The following is a 20,547-nucleotide window of genomic DNA, read 5'->3' as shown; positions in this document are numbered from 1 at the left end:
GTACTATACCTTTTGTTCTCTTCTATGCCTTGATTTTCGTGCCCAGCTTTGCCCAAAAATCACTTCTTCAGCTTGTTGCAACAAATTTCTCCTTCAGAACTTTTCTCCAGCTCTTAGCCTCCTTTCTCCAATCTGTTCATGAAGAATGAATGCAGTCTCTCTTTGCTTTTCCCCCTTTTGTTTCCTTAAATGACTTTTGGGCAGCCCTAAGATCTAATGGATCAAATTCATTTAGATAAAGGGATGAGAATAAATGTGCATTTAATTCTCACTTTCTATTTTTTAACTCACCCATTAAATAAACTACCCACATTGTACTTTATGTCTAAAGTCACTTTTCACTTTATAATTTAACATTGACTTTACCACTTATAAAGTCACTTTCACTTTATAAAGTCAAACTTAGGAAAAGAATTATTTTGGACACTTTTCCTTAGGTAGATACTAACCCATGGGAGACCATTTGTCCAAGGTATATTAAAAATCAACATCAGGTTGTTCAATGTAAACTTCTTCCTCCAATTCACCATTTAGAAAAGCTGACTTAACATCCATTTGGTAGACCTTGATTTTTCTTGAGCAAGCATAAGTGAGAAACATCCTGATAGCTTCCATTCTGGAAAAGGGTGCAAATGTTTCTTCAAAATCAATTCCTTCAACTGTTCTTCTCCCCCTGAACCTGTTATGAAAATGTCATCTTGTTCAAACTATCTCTCTGTCAATCAGAGACTTGTGCCATATACCGCTACATAGACTCCCCCTCTACAAACTTCAAGGAGTCAACAAGCCGGATTGTTCAAAATAGTGAGTCACGTAACGGGCCATCTTGAATTGAGTCATTATCTGAAGCAACTACTAATTCCTCATGACCTTTTGCTTTTATGAATCCTGAAAGCACAACTGCTGAAAAATTCTTATCTGCTTGGTCTTCTTGTACATGTTTCCTTTTCCAAACCTTCTTGTTCCTGCAATCTCGATCCATGTGCCCATACTTATGACACTTGAAGCATTCAATGTTTTCCACAGGAGATTCCATTTGATATCTGCAATTGTGAGCACTATGGCCATAGTAATGGCATTTGAAGCATTCAATGTTTGGCCCATCTAACACGTATTGTCTTCTGACAAAATCATCGTGGAAATTGTCTCGTGATCCTGCAAACTTTCTTCTAGGGTTTTGCAGATAATGATTGTACTTGTCAAAAACTTCACAATCCGTAGCCATATGTCCATAGTTAGCACATAAAAAGCAATAACCATCAAATGAACGTGCGTACCTGTATAATTTATTCAGAGGCTATGGTCCTTGATAATTGTCCCTGTCAACAACTTTACAATCCTTGGCCATATGTCCAAAGTTAGCACATGAAAAACAATAACCATTAAATAAACGAACATACCTGGAAGATTTGTCATTCTTCTTTGAAGGCAGTGTTGTAGTTTGTTGCCATCCTTTGTTCTTGATTGCTTTGGTCTTGTTCTTTGGAGTTGCCAGATTCTTATTTGGCTTTTCACTTTGATCAACTTCCTTCTTAGAATCATCCTGCAAAGATGTGGAGCTTGTACCTTCATAAGCTAGAGCTATACCATCTTTAATTGCCTTATTTTTTGCTTCTTCATTTGTCTTACGTTGTAGGTTCTCTTTTTGTGATCCCTTGAGTTTGTTGATCTCATCATGGGTTGCATCAAGCTCTTCTTTCTTTTGAGCAAGATATTCTTGAAACCATCTTTTCAAGATCTCTTTTCTTTTTCTACCTCCTCAACCTGTAGCTTCAAAAGAGTGGCCTTCTCTACTTCCTGTTGAGAACCTGTATCTGTTCCTTCTACTTCTCATTTTCAATCTGAGCCTGCTTATTTCTACTGAAGATGTTTCTAATTCCTTTTCCTTTTGGTCAACTATGGATATGTATATTTGATCAAATTCATTCCTTTCAATTTATGCTTCCTACATATGCTATGTGATCCTGCTAATCTCTGCAAATGCTGTGTTGAGTTCTTGTTGCTTCTGTTGGACTTCTCTCTTGAGGTCTCGTGTCTTTGTATTTTGTTTTCTTCCAATTGAGTTCTAAGACTGTTAATCATCTTCTCAGACTGTTCATTTTCTTTGATGAGTTATTTTGTTGTCTTCAATTCTTCTTCCAAAAGTCTTGTCTTTTCTTTTTGACTTTTGAGTTCCTTTATCACCTTGATCACTTGATTTTGAAACTATGTTTTACTCATTTCTCCAATTTCTTCATCATAATTATAAGGATCCGAATTTTCAATAACATCTTGACGTGATTTCTTTGTTGAATAGATATTATGAAGCTTTCCCCAAAGAGCTTTAGTTGTTGAACATTGACCAACTTTTGTTTTCACAAAATTTGGCAAAACATTCAAAATTATATTCATGGCCTTTGAATTGTACCTTTTAGCTTCGTCGGTAGATGTGTCTCAAGAAACAATTGATTGCCATACTCCATGTGCTTGCAAATGTACTTCCATCTTGGATTCCCATATCCAGTAATTATCTGCATCAAAATCAGGGGTTGGTACACAATACTCACGTTCTTTAGATTTTATTATACTTGTACCTTCCTTTGAATCCTTACAACCTACTTCTTTGACTTTCCCATCTCTATGCTCTGAAAACTGCCTTCCAACGTTTTAGCTGTTACTGAAGGAACCAAGCTCTGATTCCAATTGTTGGAAATACTGAGGGGGAGGGTGCTGAATCAGTATTCCTTAGAAATTAGGACTTTTAAATCTTTTCAAAGTATTAGTTAATCTTCAATTATTATTAATGGTTATGCAGTAATAACAGTAAATAAAAGAACACAGTAGGCACAAAAATTTTAGGTGGAAAACCCCCTTCGGCTCAAAAACCACCTAATGCTTTTCTAAAAAATTCTTTAATCTTTAGCCCCAACTGAAATGAAAGCAACAACTTCCTAGAATTCTAGAAAAACATTATTCTCTAGCTCCCACTGAAAGGATGCCCAACACCCTGGTTTCTTTAGTAATCAACTGAATGGATGCCCCAACACCCTAAAGTGTTCACAAGCCCCAACCTGTAGGTGACTTCATACACCTGCCAAGCACCTCCCTGCCACCCTATAATGACTAAAATAAGACAAGACCGTGGATTACCAAAACAGGGACAACAATCCACGATACAATAGGATGTACAATGATTTTCATGTACTTGACCAAATACCCAATCACTCTATGACCTGCAACCCAACCATGACATCATCCCAATAGTGACTCCTATACCTCCCAACATTGCCTCTTCGACTCTAGGTAGAATGACTCTTTCACAAATGACTCTTTTACAATCTTTACAATGATGACTCTTTTACAACTTTACAATGGTGACTCTTTTACAATGATGACTCTTAGCCTTAACAATACTTCACGATATCTGGATGGTTGTCATGTCTTCAAGGATGTCCTGCTGCAATGCTTCCTTTGATTTGATACTTTTTCTCTTGAATTCTTGCTTGATGTTTTACTTGAATCTTCTTCTACCTGCATGCAAAATTTTCTCGACGAAACTAATCCCAAAACAAAACAAAATACCCTTCAACTTACCTTTGCCTACAAAACACATGTAAGTGCATAATAATGAATAAATACAAATTAAAATTACAATGTGTACCTAAAGTGTGCTTGTCACTTTTGTTGTTGACTTGTTACAGCAGTAGACAAAGACTCCCACTCTTGATATAGGCCTGGACTCTATGCAAGACTATATCCAAAACTGACCTAAAGATATATATAATAAAAATTGATGACAGACCCTAGACTTGTGATGGACCAAGTTCTAAGTACAACAATAGAGACCATTCTATCAAATATGACAAGACAAGTAACATGAAATTACAACATCATATAGATTTAGCAGACTTGGTGTAGCATCAAGAATATGTAGCATCAAATGTGTAGTATTAAGAATAGGACATCTGAAATGTGGTATCAAAACTAACTGTGACATATAGAGACATAGAGATATAATCGAGACCCTGTATATACTTACGTTGTCCTGCAAAAACATATGTCAGAGATGATACTCAAAATTCAAATGTAAACACTAATCATGCATACCTTGCTGTAGGAGACTTACCCTTGACTGTTGATGTGTGGTCCTTACTGCAGTGATCCTTGAATGCATGTTTTTTCTTGCTTTCTAGGAGCTCGATATTGAATCTGTTGTATCTATGTAATTTCGGATCTCCAGGGTCTGAAATTTTGTCTTGTGGTAGCCCTCTGAGTCCTCTTTCCAACCCCATAGGTCTAATCAAGATTGGATTCTTCAAGAAAGGGTTATGCCCAATATCCCATGATGACCTGATTATATATGGGTTCAGTAGAGCAAGCTTGTACGAAGTGCCACGTGTCCCTGTTGCGACCCTCGACCCTGAAAACGATATCCAAAAAACCAAAATTCGTCTTCTTTCTGACACTATTTACGAAATTTGAATCCAATGCTTAGAGAGAAAGTTATGACGATTTTCACAATGTCACCTATTTGACATGGAATTCGGGAGCCTGCAAAAACCCTAACTTCCTCATATCATATCTTTGAAAATATAGTGAACCAAAAATTTGAATTCGGTCATGAGATTTATCAATATTTCGGCTCAAATGGGTTTTAATTTTGGCTTCAGAAGGTTCGTAGAAAAAAATTTATTGCGAAAATTCCACGATGACCTGGTTGAATCCACAGAATCCCTACTAGAGGAGGATATGAGGGTCACTATTTATATGAATGTCTTGAGTTGAGAGGGTCCTCAACAAGTGAACTTTGGAGGGATTTTAGGAACAAAAAAAATGTTATTAATTATTGACTATTCAATGACCACAACCAATTATGAGTGCCATGCCACAACCCCATAGGGTTTTAGCCCACTAACTGAGGTTACGAACTTCAAACACAAATATCTCTCAAACCGTGGAGAATTAAGTGGCGTGCCATATATAAACGAAAACATATCGACGATTTGAATCCATCTAGAAGATCATTGACTCATAATAGAGTAAGTTGTCAAGTTAAAATGCCCATGCAAGATCGAGGTAGCCCCTGGTGCTGCTTGTGTTGACATCAATGACAACCATTGATCAACAATTGGAGAATTATTTTATACATAGATAGGGAGAAAAGAAATATCATGGATATTTCTTAAATGAGTTTAATGCAATAAAGAGGAAACCAGATGAAGAAGTGGTTGAGTTCATCAAAAGATTTATTAAACTGTATAATAGTCTTCATGCAGAAATAAAACTACCTCCTACTAGTGCAAAAGTGGTGTTTGCATGATCATTTGAGTCAAATTTTTGCTTTACTCTAAGGGAATGATGGTTCCCTACTTTATACCCCTACCTTACACCAAATTCAGGTTGATGCATTAGAAATTGAAGCCAATTTTTCTGCAACAAGGAAGATTAAACAAAAATATGAAGCAGTTGATAAAAAGAAGGGAAAGGAAGATGTAAAACATTCTAATCAGCTTAATGATTCACATGAGAAAAAGTTGGATGAGATGAAAAAAGTCATCAGGAATTTGTCAAAAAAATTGGTCAAGTTGGAGCTTGATAATAAAAATCCTCCTAGACAGATTCAATAGGCACAAAATAGAAATTTTATTCCTCAATTCAGAAGACCACCATTGCAAATCATGAAAAGGGAGAAGAAAGACCAGGATCACGTCCAAACCCTCTTGTACATTGAAGATTAAACAGAAGAAGTTGTGGAGGAAACTCTTACATTGCAGGAAAATCAATATTCTACTCTTTCAAGAAATAATGAATAATGAGGATTTAAATCTTGAACCTAAAATTGCATCAGATGATGAAGAAATTGATTAACATTGCAAGAGATTTACATATTTTATGCAGGCATAGTTGCATAAGAAGTATGATCTAAGATCAAGGACTCAATATCATGTAGAGGACCAATCAAATCAAACAACTTAGCTATCTGGGCCAAAAACGGATGAAAAGGGGAAGCAACTTTTGAGAACAGTCTTGGTTCAACAAGGAGAGAGTTCTAGAAGCCAACATATTAAGGTAACACGGGAAAGAGAAGCCAGCAGAGGAGGAACAACCTAAAGCAATGAATGAGGCTCATTCTTTCAATATTCAGAAAGAATTTGAGAAGATCAAAATACCTGTTCCATTGATTGAGTTGGTGAAGAAGTCTGCTTATAAAAAGCAGATTTTAGATTTTATCAATTTATCTCAAAATAATGATGTAGCAGATATAGTCAATTTACAGGAGGAGAGGCCAGTGGTGATGTTTGGTCCTCATGTGGAGGAACATGACTCTTCAACTCCTTTTTATATTTCTCTTTTAATACATACTTTTATTCTTCATAATTGTATGTTGGATTCAGGGGCTTCTCATAATTTGATGCCTCTCAGTGATGAAGCAGCTAAACCTCCAGATTACAAAACCATACAAGGATTTATATTCCTTTGATTCCAAAAAGGTTAAGTGTGTGGGACTTATTAAGGATATTGTGGTCTCTCTGGCTCAGATTCCAGCCAGAAGTATTGTAATGGATGTTGTGGTTGCAAACATCCTAATCTGATTTGGAATGTTGTTTTATAGATCTTAGGGAGCTAAGATGGGAGGAATGTTGAAGCTCAATTTCATTTATGCAATTATTCCAATTTTTGGTGGAGAATAAAGAAAGTTGTATAGGGAGTCGAGGTTTTATAAAACCATCACAAAGGAGGGTCCTACTAATAAATCAATAAAAAATAATTTTTCCTGTTTTATATTGAGAGTACCTGAAGAAGTTATTGAGGATACACAAGTGCAGGTTCCTCCAGTAATTCAAAATAAGGAAGTAGTAGTAAGTGGTGTTTGGAAGTTATATTTTGATGGAGCATATTCAAAGGAAGGGAATGGTGCAGGGGTTCTTCTGCTTTCCCCAAAAGGTGAGATGATTCCCCTTTCTTACAAATTAGAATTTGATTCTACTAATAATATAACAAAATATGAGGCTCTCATTCTTGGTTTACAAGATGCTAAAATTATGAGGATAGAATGTATTGATGTCTTTGGAGATTCTAAACTACTTGTGAAGAAAATCAGAGAATAGTGTCAAGCAAAACATCCAAGGCTTAGAGCCTATCAGAATGAATTATGGGATCTAGTGGATAATTTCTTTTTAGCTTTCAATATTCAGTTTATGCCAAGAGAAGGAAACATTCTGGCTAATTCAATTGCAGTGGCAACCAACACCTTTAAACCTCCACAAAATCCTAAGTTAAGGTATGAAGTTGAGGTTCAAAATAGACCTTAAATACCAGATAATGTTAAATATTGGTAGTTATTTGTAGATGATGAACAAATAAAAAGATTTTTGGAAGTGGTAGGTAAATTTTCTAACTAAGAAATTGATCAAGAAGCTGAAGCTAAAGATAATGCAAAGCAAGGAATTAAAGGCAAACCACATTGGAAGGATTCTATGGCTAGCTAGAAAATTGTTCAATTGAAGGGTAATGTGGATTAGGGGAGTTGTAAGTTCTGAAATGGGTCTCCTAAGGAAATTATAAAATAATAGTGGAAATAATAAAATAATATTAGATTACATCATCATATTTTAGATGGAAAAAAGAAAAATATATTTTCATCACATATTTTCAACTTATCTCCTTATAGGTTTACTCAAATTTCGAGTGGAAACACTCATTGGATGCATAATTTGATTCCTCATACAAGGAGTACACATGTTTCATACTTTCGATGTACCCTGCTACACAAAAAATGAGAAATACATGAAAAACGTGATTGCAATCACGTTTTTTTTTTTTAATGTATTTCTCATTTTTCGTGTAGAATAGTCCATTGAAAGTATGCAACATGGGTACTCCTTGGATGATGAATTAAATTTTGCATCCAACGAGAACTCTTGCTCGAAATTTGAGTAAACCCTTAGGGAGATAAGTTGAAAATACGAGTTGAAAAAGTAGTTTTATTGTTATATTATTTTTTAATATTTTTACTTTTTTACTCCAAAAATGGTATATCATCCCCCATGGTTGACATCATCATCTTGAATCCTATTGGTTCTTATAAAGTTTATTTTGGTTGTACATTTTTCTTAGGAGGCCCATTTTAGACCTCAAAAATCCCCTAATGATTCCTAAAGGTTTGGTACCCTTGGAAAAATTGTTTAATGCAAATGACGTTCCAGTAATTGCCAATAAGCAGAGTTGGGAGGATGATGTTGAAGATTGTAACCTTGGAACTGAAAATCAACCCAAATTGGTGAAGTTGGAAAAAGGTATTTCTAAAGATTATAAGCACAGGTATGTAGATTTGTTCAAAAAATATATTGATGTTTTTGCATGGTCTTATGAAGACCTCAAGACTTATGACACAAACATCATACAACATAAGATTCCTTTGAAGCAAGGGGTCAAACCATATAAACAGAAGTTGAGATAGATCAACCCCCTGCTTTTGCCTTCAATAGAGAAGGAAGTGAAGAAATTATTGCAGGCAAAAATAATTGTCCCTTTGAGGTACTCAGATTGGGTTGCTAATTTAGTACCAGTGAGGAAGAAAAATGGAGAGATTAGGTTATGCATAGATTTCAGAAATCTAAACAAAGCCTCATTGAAAGATAACTACCCCCTCCCAAAGATGGATCACATCCTACAAAAAGTGATAGGATCTTCCAGATTATCCATGATTGATGGCTTTTCAGGTTATAACCAAATTGTAGTGCACCCAGATGACCAAAAGAAAACAACTTCACAACTCCATGGGGGACTTTCATGTATGCAAAAATGCCATTTGGGTTGATGAATGCTGGTGCAACCTTTCAGAGGGCTATGGATATAGCCTTTGTGGGAGAAAAGGATAAATTCATGGTTATTTATTTAGATGACATTACAGTGTTTTCCAGATCATATGAAGAGCATTTGAAGCACCTACAACAAATTTTTGAGAAGTGTAGAAGATATGGGTTATCACTAAATCTGAAAAAAGTCTCACTTTGCTTTGAGAGAAGGAAATCTTCTTGGGCATATTGTATCTAAGGAAGGGGTGAAAATTGACTCAAAACGAGTAGAAGCAATCAGTAATATAGCTTTGCCTAGAAACAAAAAAGAAATTCAAATTTTCTTGGGGATAATTAATTTTCTCAGGAGATTTATTCCTAATTATGCAGAGATTGTTAAATAAATCACTGATATGTTGAAGAATAACGCAGAACTTAGGTGGACCCCAGCAACCAGAGAATATTTTGATAGAATTAAAATGCCTTTTGGTGAAGTGTTTGTTTTGGTAATCCTGATTACCAGAAGTTGTTCCAATTTTTTTCTTTTGCCTCACCTTCAACTGTTGCAACTGTTCTTTTACAGAGAAATGATGATAATGAGAAACTAGTAGCATTTTTCAGCAAAGTATTAAGAGATGTTGAGTTGAAGTATAACATCTTAGAGAAACAGGCTTAAGCTCTGGTAAAGCCTTGAATGTTTTCAGAACATATGTTTTGCAGTCTCAGATCGTTGTATATGTACCAAACTCAAGTGCGAAAGATGTGTTGACACAAGGTGATAGTGAAGGAAGAAGGGGAAAGTGGATAGCCAAGATTCAGGAGTATGATATGGACATTAAGCCAATGAATTTAATAAAGGGATATGGATTAGAAAAGATTTTAACAAAAGAAAATTACTAGGTCATGGGGATTAATTTGCTTGCAGAAATTTCAGAATCAAAATTAGATGATGAAAAAGGTAAAGAGAAGGAATCAGATAACATAATTCAATACAAATATCTATGTTTTGATTGGTATAAAAATATTGTTCATTACTTATCATTTCTTAGCTGCCCAACTTCACTAGACAGAACAAAATATAAAGCCCTAAGATTGAAGGCTCAAAAGTATGTGATAACAAATGGCCAATTATATTGGAAAGATCTTGTTGGTGTTTTGCTACTTTGTCTAACAGAGGGGGAGACAATCAAAATTTTTAATGAGTATCATGGATGTGCATGTGGAGGACATTATAATTGGAAGGTAAAAATACATAAAATCTTGAAGGCTGGGTTTTATTGGCCTACTTTGTTTTCAAATGTTTACAAATTGGTTAGGAGTTGTAAAAAGTGCCAACTCTTTGCTGAGAAGAAAACGTTAGCACCACTGCCATTAATTCTTGTGTTTGTTGAAGAGCCTTTTAGGTAGTGGGGTCTGGATTTCTTAAGGGAGATAAATCCACCTTCCAGTGGACAACACAAATGGATCTTAACAGCCACTGATTATTTTACGAAATGGGTGGAAGCAATTCCAACCAAGAAAGAAACTGATACAGTGGTAATCAAGTTCCTGGAAGAAAATATTTTTGCAAGGTTTGGTTGTCCTAAGAAGTTGGTTACAGACAATGCCCAAGTATTCAAATCTGCAAAATTAATTAATTTCTGCCAAAATTACAATGTTATTCTTTCTCATTCTACCACCTATTATCCTCAAGGAAATGGGTTGAAAGAGTCTTCAAACAAAACTTTGGTAAGAATACTCAAGAAAACAATTTCAGATAATAATAAGAATTGGGATTCTAAGGTAAAGTTTTCCTTATGGGCCAACAAAGTGACTACCAAAAGGTCCACTGGTAAGTCACCCTTTGAGTTAGTGTATGGTACAACAACTCTTTTTCCTAGCCAGCTAGCTAAACCAATAGTTTCACTCATTCAAGATGCTGAGGAGGAACCTAATGCATTAACTCGAAGGATTAACCAGCTAGTAGAACTGAATGAGAATAGAAAGTGGGTGACTGAAAATCTAGTCAACTACCAAGAAAAGATGAAACTTATTTTTGACAGAAAGGTCATGGAGATAATCTTTCAGCATGGAGATCTTGTCTTTAGATGGGATGTTAGAAGGGAAGAAAAAGTCAAGCATGGAAAATTTGATCCTCTGTGGTTTGGACCTTTCAAAATAGCAGAGGCAAGAGCCAATAATACTTTCATTCTAGAAAATTTGGAAGGAGAACTACTGTAGTTGCGTGTCAATGGGAAGTATTGGAAACACTAATTTCAACATTGAGAATTTTTTAATTTCTTCCATTGTAATATCGGCTTGATCATTGTAAGTGCTCGATGAGCTTTCATTGTAATGTTCTAAGCTATGATATGACTCCATGCCCAAAGTGAAGGCACTAATCTGCGGTTCATAGTGTTTTACTCTAAAACATTATCCCCGGGTGGAGATAGATGTTGTAACTCATTTTCACTAAGTCAAAAAAGTGAAAGAGAAAAATCATATATTTAAAAAAAAAATTATATAATAAAAAAAACAAAATCAAAAGCTTACTTAGGTTAAGGTTTTGTTTTTGAAAAATAAAAGGTGGGTTAATGTTAAACTAAGATGATGCAGCATTAAGTAAGAATGTGATCTGTGGGACCCCAACGGTATTCAAAGGAACGAAAGGTTAAATGTCGGGCACGTTTGTCATGTGGTTTCAATAGAGATGTTGGACCTTCCCCACAGAGGAAACTCGACATCACAACATGCGCAATAGATATTGATGGGGGTGCCCCCATAAACAAGTCAGCGCTAGATCGCTGACTCTCGATCAATGGAGAGGATCTGATACGGGATCACTGAAAGATGGTCCCACTAACCACCGTGGGTGCTCGCATGAGTATTAGAGGGTTACCACCAAGGGTTTGCGGCAAACGAGTGTGAGTATATTTCATCATCGACACTTCACTACCACCTCATCCCAGCCTACCACATCACCTATGTCACATCATCGAAAGGTTAAATGTCAGGCACATTTTTGTGTGGTTTCAACAGAGATGTCAGGCCTTCCCCATAGAGGAAACTCGACATCACAACATGCACAATGGATATTGATGGGGGTTCTCCCATAAATAAGTTAGTGCTAGATCACTGACTCTCAATCAACAGAGAGTATTTGATATGGGATCACCCAAATATGGTCCCACTAACCACCATGGGTGCTCGCGTGAATATTCAAGGGTTACCACCAAGGGTCCGTGGAAAGTGAGTCTGACTATATTTCATCATCGACACCTCGCCGCCACATCATCCCAGCCTACCACATCACCTATGTCACATCATGCATGTCATCACTGCCACACCACTCTATACACTTATCACATCCACATCTAATCTCGTTTTCCCTCGCATTTTTCTCGTTTTCCCATAAAATCTCGTTTTCTAATCTCAAAATGTACATTATCTATTCCATTTTCGCGCATCCGTAAGCACGTCCACATTTGCCAGCTTATCAAACTTAGATTCCAACATCATCCATCAGTATTTAGGTACTTGTACATTTGTTCACCCACTGAGTTCATTAAAAAAGTCAAAGAAAGTTTCATTGGCTAGCTCTGCAACTCATATTCCCCTCATGGACATATAAAGGGATATTTTTGATCTTCTTTTCTCCCTAAATTTGATAGAACTTCGCCAAAACATTCTATCATGCCAAATTGATTCCCCTGTATACACTGCAGTAGTAAAATTAGGCCTTTTCTCTGCCATAATTCCCCAAACATATGTTTACCTTGATTTTATCACTTGGTTGGTTTCTTCATTGTATCCCCAAAAATGTTTTGTAATGAATGCAATAGGAGAAAATATCTTTCGGGTCTCTACCCTACTAATTCAGCAAGCTCTGGATTTTCCCTCTTTAGATCATTATACTTCATTTACAGAACAAACCCTGGTAGAAAGCTTTCAAAATTTTTCCGTAAGAGACTATTTCCAATTATCATTTTATCTTATGCCATCAGGACAGACTTTATCTACGGAACAAACTGAGTTTCCCCAAAATTTTTTTGATGAGAATGTTAAGCCAATTTTAAAAATAATTGCCAAGGTTTTGGGAAGAGAGAGTACTTCTATTATTGACCGTGATGTTCTAGGGATGTTTAATTTAGTCATGCAGCCTGAAATTGTTCTTGATATACCAACCTTTTGGGAGGGGCTAATAAACTCTCAGTTGTCAAATTTGAGTCTTACTGGTTGTTTCAAATTTCCATCACTATTAACCTACTTGTTCCTTTATTTTCAAATTTCCATCACTATTAACCTACTTGTTCCTTTATGTTCATGTGGAAAAATTCATGCATTTAGGCCTTGTTACTGCTCAAATTAGCAGGGGACCTAAAGGGTAAATGCTAGGCCAAGGGCAACAAATGGAGGCTTAGCCCACTATCACCTCAGCTAAGGCTCCCTTCTATTTACGAACTTTCATTGATGGGGGGAGACCTGGTATGTATGGAGTCACTAATGAAGGATAAGTCAATGAATATGAGTGACCCAAATAAGCCCTTTCCTAGAAGAGTTTGAAGGATGGAGCTTGCTTACTTTCTAAGCAAGGTACTATGTGTTCTAAGGAAAAGAAGAGAGGATTTAGGAGTTAGTTTTGTGTAATAAGACTTGGGAAGGAGGTCCCCAATCCCAAAATCCTTTTTAGAATTGGTATCCCAGATGGTTTTTGAAGAATGATCTTTCAAAGGAGCGCGACCACACGGGGCTAAGTGGACCCAATCTAGGGTATGAGGAAAGAATGTAGCAACCAACAATATTCCTACTGTAGACAAAGGTGGCGAAAGTACCAAAGAAATAATTTTCATTTGATGATGTGGTTTTGACCCTATGAAGTACTAGCCTTGGGGATGGCAGGGGAAGTTTTTATCTCGGAGGTAGGGCTTGGATTTTATCCCAATTTCACCATTAGAATGGCTTCAAAATTGGAGGAGAGCTCGAGGAAAGGCCAGCGTAGGAGACCCTAGGAGATTGAACTTTTTTGGTGGCTAACTTGTTGCGAAACTGATGCGTTAGGTACCCCAACCTGGCTAGACCTGGAAGGAGGTGAAAGAATATGATTTTAGGTGACCAACCTTGGTAGATTAGTGCCTTAATCTTTGGGATAATGGAGTATATGATGAATATGAGTAGGATTTCTTGGCTTTGAGTCAAGGAGGCCTCAAGGTCACTTCGCTAGCCTTTCTAGTTCAAGAAGAAGCAACCTTGCAAATTTTATACCTGATGTGCAAAAGGAATGGCTTATCAAGGTAAAATTCAATAATATAATTACCCCTAGTAGATTTACCTCATATTACTTGGCCCATACATTAAGAGAAGCTATAATAGAGACACATTCCACATTTTTTAAGCAGTAAATGCATGCAACAATTAGCCCTAGAACAACGAAAATACTAGTCCGACATATATGAAAAAAGTAAACAAGAATAACATTAAAAATCATGTACTTACATGTAACATAGTATATCCAACCATTCACAATTGACAAGAGAGAAGCTCCAAGAGAAGATAAACCAAAATCCACACGTCAAGACTCATCCATAAAGCTTCAATTCATCCTCTAGAAAAAGTGTGAAAACATCAAGAGATATAAGAGATCCAAACCAAAGTGATGATGATAAATAAAACCATCTCACTTGAATTTTACACAACTTAGGAGTTTGAATTACCCTTCTTGGCCTACATAAGCCCCAAAAATAAAATAGCGTTCTAATAATTCAACTTTTGGTGACAAACTCACCAAACTAGCTCATAAATGAAAAAGTAAGCCTCTCAAGAGATCAAATAATAATCTATGCATGTTGTAGGGCCCTCTAAGAGGCCTAATGAGGTCCACTGGTGCCATAATGAAGAGTAGGACCCTCAAAGGCAGTGGACAAGGGGGTGGCCCCTTGTAATAACCCATGGTGCTCCAAATGACACGTGGAGGCACACAAGTGTCCTCATGGTCTCCAAACAAATCAAAGATGTTTGTAGATCGCCTAAAAGGGCTAGGATGATGGTGTAGGTGATGCGACATCATCATGCAAGTCCTGGATCATCTTCAAAGTGTATGGTGCAAATCTGGGGCCAACTGGGCATAATGGATCAGGTGCATCTTCCTCGTCCAATAAGTGAACCACAAAAAATCTCTAAATGGTTGTGGGGATCCATGGAGTGTTGTCTGCTGCTGTGGAGGCCCATGGCTCTCAATGCACATCCTTCATGTACCAATGTATCCCTCTGGAGGATTAGGACCTCGTATAGGGAGACCAAACCCAAGATGGAGACCATCTGCAATACTACATAAGATCCAATGCATCCCCTAGCCTTCCAGTACAATAAGTCATTAGAGAAATCAAGTAAATGAGCTTACCTATCATGGACCATAGGTGGGGACTTCATAATGGCTTGCCCTTCCATAATGTGCTTCAGGATGTTGCAATGTCTCCTAAACTCTAAATGGGCTTAACCAATAACCCTATTAGGTGGTTTCTACTTCTAAAGGGGATAATATAGTCAAGGTACATCCTTCAAAAGGTGGTGGCATGTGACAAATAGGTGAATGAAATAGGGGATGAGAAGGGGAAGCCCTGGGTCACATGCTGGGGTACAAGGGTAGCTAAGAAGAGTAAATCCCACACTTGGGTCTATAATGTGTAGAAAGGAGCAATCATGGTACATGACATGCCCCGACCTGGATTTTTCCACCCTTCTTTATATGCATTTTTCCTTTTTATGATTTTCTTTGATTAACTGCTCGGGGCTCAAGGGGTAAGAGCATAATGTATAAGATATAGTAATGAATATCCCCCTTTTAAGGTGGGATGGTTCATTGCCCACTAGGGGTTGGGACAATCATGGGTTCCTATATGATGTAGGGGGCTCATAGAGCCTATAGGAACTAGGGTGATGATGAGGTAGAGCTCATGTATTGGCTTTTTCCCACATGCTAAATGTGTTTGTCCCAACCATATTTTGCATTTTGTGGTATATTTTCCTGTTGAATGTGGCCATATATGCTTTTATCTTTCTTTTTAGCTGCATCAACCTCTAGGATTCATTCCAGACCATGAACCAAGGTGTGGGTAAGGTGAAGGGGCATGCTAACCCTATGTGGACCCAATGGGGGAATGTGGACCCAGGTGGGAGAAATGATGAATGGGGTAATAATGAATGGAAAGAGGGTACTATAAGTGGATAAGGGATCGGGACCACGCAACCAAAATCAGGGTTTCCCATGAAATACCAGCCCTAGAGACAAATGATTAGTAAAAGAGACCCCACACAAGAGCACAAAACTATCACATCTTTTCCATTGAATCCCCCCATTAATCCATGCCGAAAAGTGTCCATGATAAGAAAACTACAATACTCAATTTCCAAATGACAAGGCATACTTTTAGGTTCACGGGGGCCACCTTCAAACATGCGATAATGGAAGATGGGCGAGGGACCACATGGTTGGCTCAGGTGGCAGAGAAGTGGCATAATGAGCTAGTTGGTGGCTGCAAGGGGTTGCTTTCTTCTGGTTGAGGGCCATATTGGAGAAAAAAAAATTTCCTGGGGATATTACCCACAAAATGGTGGGTAACATTTGGCTCCAACTGGGACGTGATCTCTCGAAGAAGTGGGTGAAGTTACTTGAATGGGAGGTCATGAGAACTCCAAAAATCTCTTGGTTCTCGTAGACCTATCACCTGTACAAATAATAGATGGAAAAACACGGGACAAGATGCTTTCACGACGTCTCATGATCGCACATGCTATATGTTAGGCCATAAAATCAACAGACAAAGTAGGCAAATATGCATCTATCTACCATGAGAAATATCATATTATGTTAGTTCTAATGCAAATATCAACATGCAATGCATCCTACTCTAACATGCATATAGTAAGGCTGATACTAAGTGTAATCATAATGCCAATGCAACCAACATATCATCACATCAATATACATATGTCTATTAGTATGACTACTCATGCAACTTCTCCTAAGTCGAATGTGGACATAGTCACATGGATGAAGCGGGTGGGAAGTGGGAAAATATGATCTCCATTTGAGGTAAAGGGAAGTCCTAGGAGAAATAAAATAGGTCAATCTAGAGGTCCCGAGCTTTCCTTCTAGGTACACAATGGTGGAATGAATGATCACTCTCAAGAACTCCTCATCACAATCATTGTTTGTAATATCGAAGATGTCACACAGTTGTGACGAGAAGGGAACGAAGGGTGAGAGAAAGAAGGAGCACAACAAATAGCTCGCTCAATGTGATATTCTCATCAGAGAGGGGAGATCGCGGAATGATCATAATCTTGAGGATGGGTCAAAGGGGATAAAGTATATTCAATGAAGGGTTCTTTCTTGACACCATATTCAGAAAGGGGAAAAGGGGCATGGTCACTTGAGGTTATAACCAAAGGGACGAGGGAGTTACTTGAGGAAGACTCAAGGTGATGAGCAAGAGGGAAAGGTGAAGTGCCATATTCAATGGTTTGTCCTTCCCCACAATCTAAAGGCTTAAGTGATTTAAATACATAATCATAAGGTGGGTAGGTAAGAGCCTAGTTGCTTTCCTCATTATAAGCATTAAATATTGGGCTTTCATTAAAATGAGAGTCAATTACTTCAATCAAATATTGTCGTTCTTTATGCAAAGGAAAATAATAATTCTTCTTCCCAAGGGTATCAATGGAGATGTCATCGCAAGTAATTCCGGGATAAAGGAAAAACCAATCTCAATCTCATCTTCTTTGTTAGTATCATAAATGGGAGCACAATCAAATTGAGGCCTAATAATCTCCCATTTCTCCTTTTCAATGTCGAAATAATCTCCAATGTCATCTTCCAAGGGGCTCATGGGATCACCTTCCTCAAGGTTCCCAAAAGGAGAGTCATGAGGAGTGATACCGTTGAGAAAGGTAAGTTCAGCCTCGACCTTACTTTCCATAGCCTCATTCTCCTTAACACATGTGCTCTCAGAATCATCTTGTCCATCCTTTGTCCCAAACGAGGGCTCACCCTCTAGATTCTCAAGGTCATCTTCATCTTGGTTGGTTGACAAGCGAAACCCTTCTTCTTCTCTCTTTTCTTGAAGAAAAATGGCTAAGGTATTCGTTACATGCTTATTCTTCTCTCATGGGATCACCTTCCTCAAGGTTCCCAAAAGGAGAGTCATGAGGAGTGATACCGTTGAGAAAGGTAAGTTCAGCCTCGACCTTACTTTCCATAGCCTCATTCTCCTTAACACATGTGCTCTGAGAATCATCTTGTCCATCCTTTGTCCCAAACGAGGGCTCACCCTCTAGATTCTCAAGGTCATCTTCATCTTGGTTGGTTGACAAGCGAAACCCTTCTTCTTCTCTCTTTTCTTGAAAAAAAATGGCTAAGGTATCCGTTACATGATTTTGGTAATATGCTTCTAGGAGGAGAGAATTAGTGGGGTTCTCTTTATATTCACATTTCATCTTATGAAGATTCACCTCTTCATCATATAAATGGGAGAATACTTCATTAGAATTACATTTCGCTACTAACCCCCTGCATGACCTACTATATTCATCCATTCTTTCTTGCGTGATTTGGAGGCTTTCAGGATCCAACTCTTCGTCATCCTCATAGGAGATGTCTTTCACTTCACTGTTATTCACACCTAATTCCATAACTGGTATTTTCTCATCATCCTCATTTTCTTTGTCATCCTCATCATCCAAATCCTCATCTGGTAATGTTACATGTCAATTTGTCGCCATGACACTTGATCAGTTTATGGGTCTTTTTACCATCCATGAACATGTTTGATTGAACTCCCTTAGAAGTCAAACAACCAAAAATATCTTGAAGGAGATGAGAAATTTGGGGAAAATAACTGTCACACCTTGTCAAGTTTCACCTACGCTGATTTTCCTAGATTTTCCCGCGCATTCGTTGGAATTAACTCTGAGAACAACGCAGAGTTGCGCTCTGTCTGCCACTATAAACCCGTGCAGGTGAATTCAAGAAAGTAAAAATAAAAAGTACATTCTAGAAACATAGTTGGTCGAATATTTCCCAATTGAAAGCTTCCAGGTGATGACTATTCGAACTATAACCCTCAGATGATGCATCTCAATCCCTTTCCTCATGGAAACCTAATCTCTCAATTAAGGGGTCTCACCCTCCTCTTTTGGATCTGAAACTTCTTCCTCTTGGCCTATAAAATGACTAGAGGGTTAGAGGGGGTTAGAACTTAGAGAAGATAAACTTATGATGTTAGTTTGAGATTGGAAAGCTTGTCATCTAAGGAGGAGATTGAAGGCATTTGGGAGTGTTACACAATATTTTGTCACACCTCTTGCACTTCCCTCTGTCATGCCTCGGAGTGCTCGAAACTTGGTAATGATGTAGTGTACCCATCCTAATATGCAGTCTAGATCCTCCCTGAAACACTAATGAAAACATGCCTTGAGCCTTCCCTAAAGAAGTAAGCTCTAAAACCCTAATTTCAGGATCAACGCGACTGTGACATTGGCAACTAGTGTTGATGGTAGGTTGCATTATACTAGCCTCGTGCTGCCAGCACGCTTTTTACTTGGATACTCGCGCTAATCCCTAAAAGGAAAGTTTTCCCAAAGAGGACAAGAAGCTTCATGATCTAGAGGCTTCCAGAACGACGAGATGGAGGTTGTTCGTTGTGGATGTGGTCGAATTTCCCAATATTTCCCTTTGATCTTATCCCTATGAGCTTCCTCCTTGAGATGAGGGCCTTCCCCTATCTTTGGAGAGATCCTAACTCCCTCTCCCTGCCTATATATTCATCCTATCGTATTCCCAAATGGTTGGTCTCTGATTATTTGCAACCTTATGCTGAGATAATGTTTACATGCTGCTCATTTGGCTTGGAGAATGAGTTCTTGGAGAGCTTGAGATTGGACTTGGACATTCACTCAAGGAGGGCTTATTGACATCAAGGCTTTGATTGTATGCTTATTCTTTTATTCATTAATATATACAACTGCTGGTTCCCTTTCCATAAATGCTTATGTTATTGCATCATTTATCTTAATGCTTCCTGATCTGTTAAGTGAATTACTTTCAATTATGCTTGTTACACTTGTATGCTTTGTTGTGTCTTTGATCTCTTGTGCAGGTATCCAAACATTGTGAGCAGTAGAGTTGATCCTGAGGAGCAAGCGATCAAGATCTTCAACAAAGGAATGTGTTATAGCATCAGAACGAGGTCAGTTTCCTTCCTCTTCTCTCATTTCGATTGTAATTTAGGAAAGTGTCTTGTAGATTATCATGTAGGTTGCTAGTCCCACTTATTAGGCTAGAGGGATCGTTTCTGTCCGCATAGATGATTTACCTAGACAACAAAATGGCAACTCCATTGGGTATGTTATAACCTTTCCATCCTTTCCTTCGATTAGATTCTTTGATGAGTTTGAGCAACCATCGATTTATTGGCTTGTGTGCATCTCTATAGATATATGCAATCACTGGTTTTTGCTTGAGAATGTTGAGCCTACCCTAATTTTGAAGATTTTTTGTTTTTTTCCTTATTTTTCTCGCTCTGCGTGTTTTCTTCTCTAACAGAAGTGTGGACAGCACTGATTTTCAATTTACAGCTGCGCTGCTCTGTCGTTCATCACCCTTTTGCCTTTAACAGACACACTGATCTAAGAGGATAGAAGAAAAATTAGGGTTTCTTCTTGTTTTCAATTGTTTTCAACCTCTGTGAGTGATTTTCTAGTGTAATTATAGTGTGTTTTTCTTGATTGTTATCCT

At 37.7% G+C, this 20,547-nt stretch overlaps 1 long non-coding RNA gene across 2 annotated transcripts in view; it reads left to right on the top strand.

Moving 5' to 3' along the window:
- Positions 1-19,906: 19,906 nt before the first annotated feature.
- The window catches only part of LOC149160950 (uncharacterized), a 41,257-nt gene continuing 40,616 nt past the window's right edge, over positions 19,907-20,547 (top strand). For both annotated transcript variants that reach the window (XR_016261580.1, XR_016261579.1), the window contains exon 1: positions 19,907-19,999. This is a non-coding gene — a long non-coding RNA (uncharacterized LOC149160950). The remainder of the gene's footprint in view (positions 20,000-20,547) is intronic.

The sequence above is a fragment of the Pinus tabuliformis genome, chromosome 5_2 (assembly GCF_031772625.1).
Source record: "Pinus tabuliformis cultivar Carrire ecotype Pingquan chromosome 5_2, CPIR1, whole genome shotgun sequence".
NCBI classification, from domain to species: domain Eukaryota; kingdom Viridiplantae; phylum Streptophyta; class Pinopsida; order Pinales; family Pinaceae; genus Pinus; species Pinus tabuliformis.
This window is presented reverse-complemented; position numbering and strand designations above follow the sequence as displayed.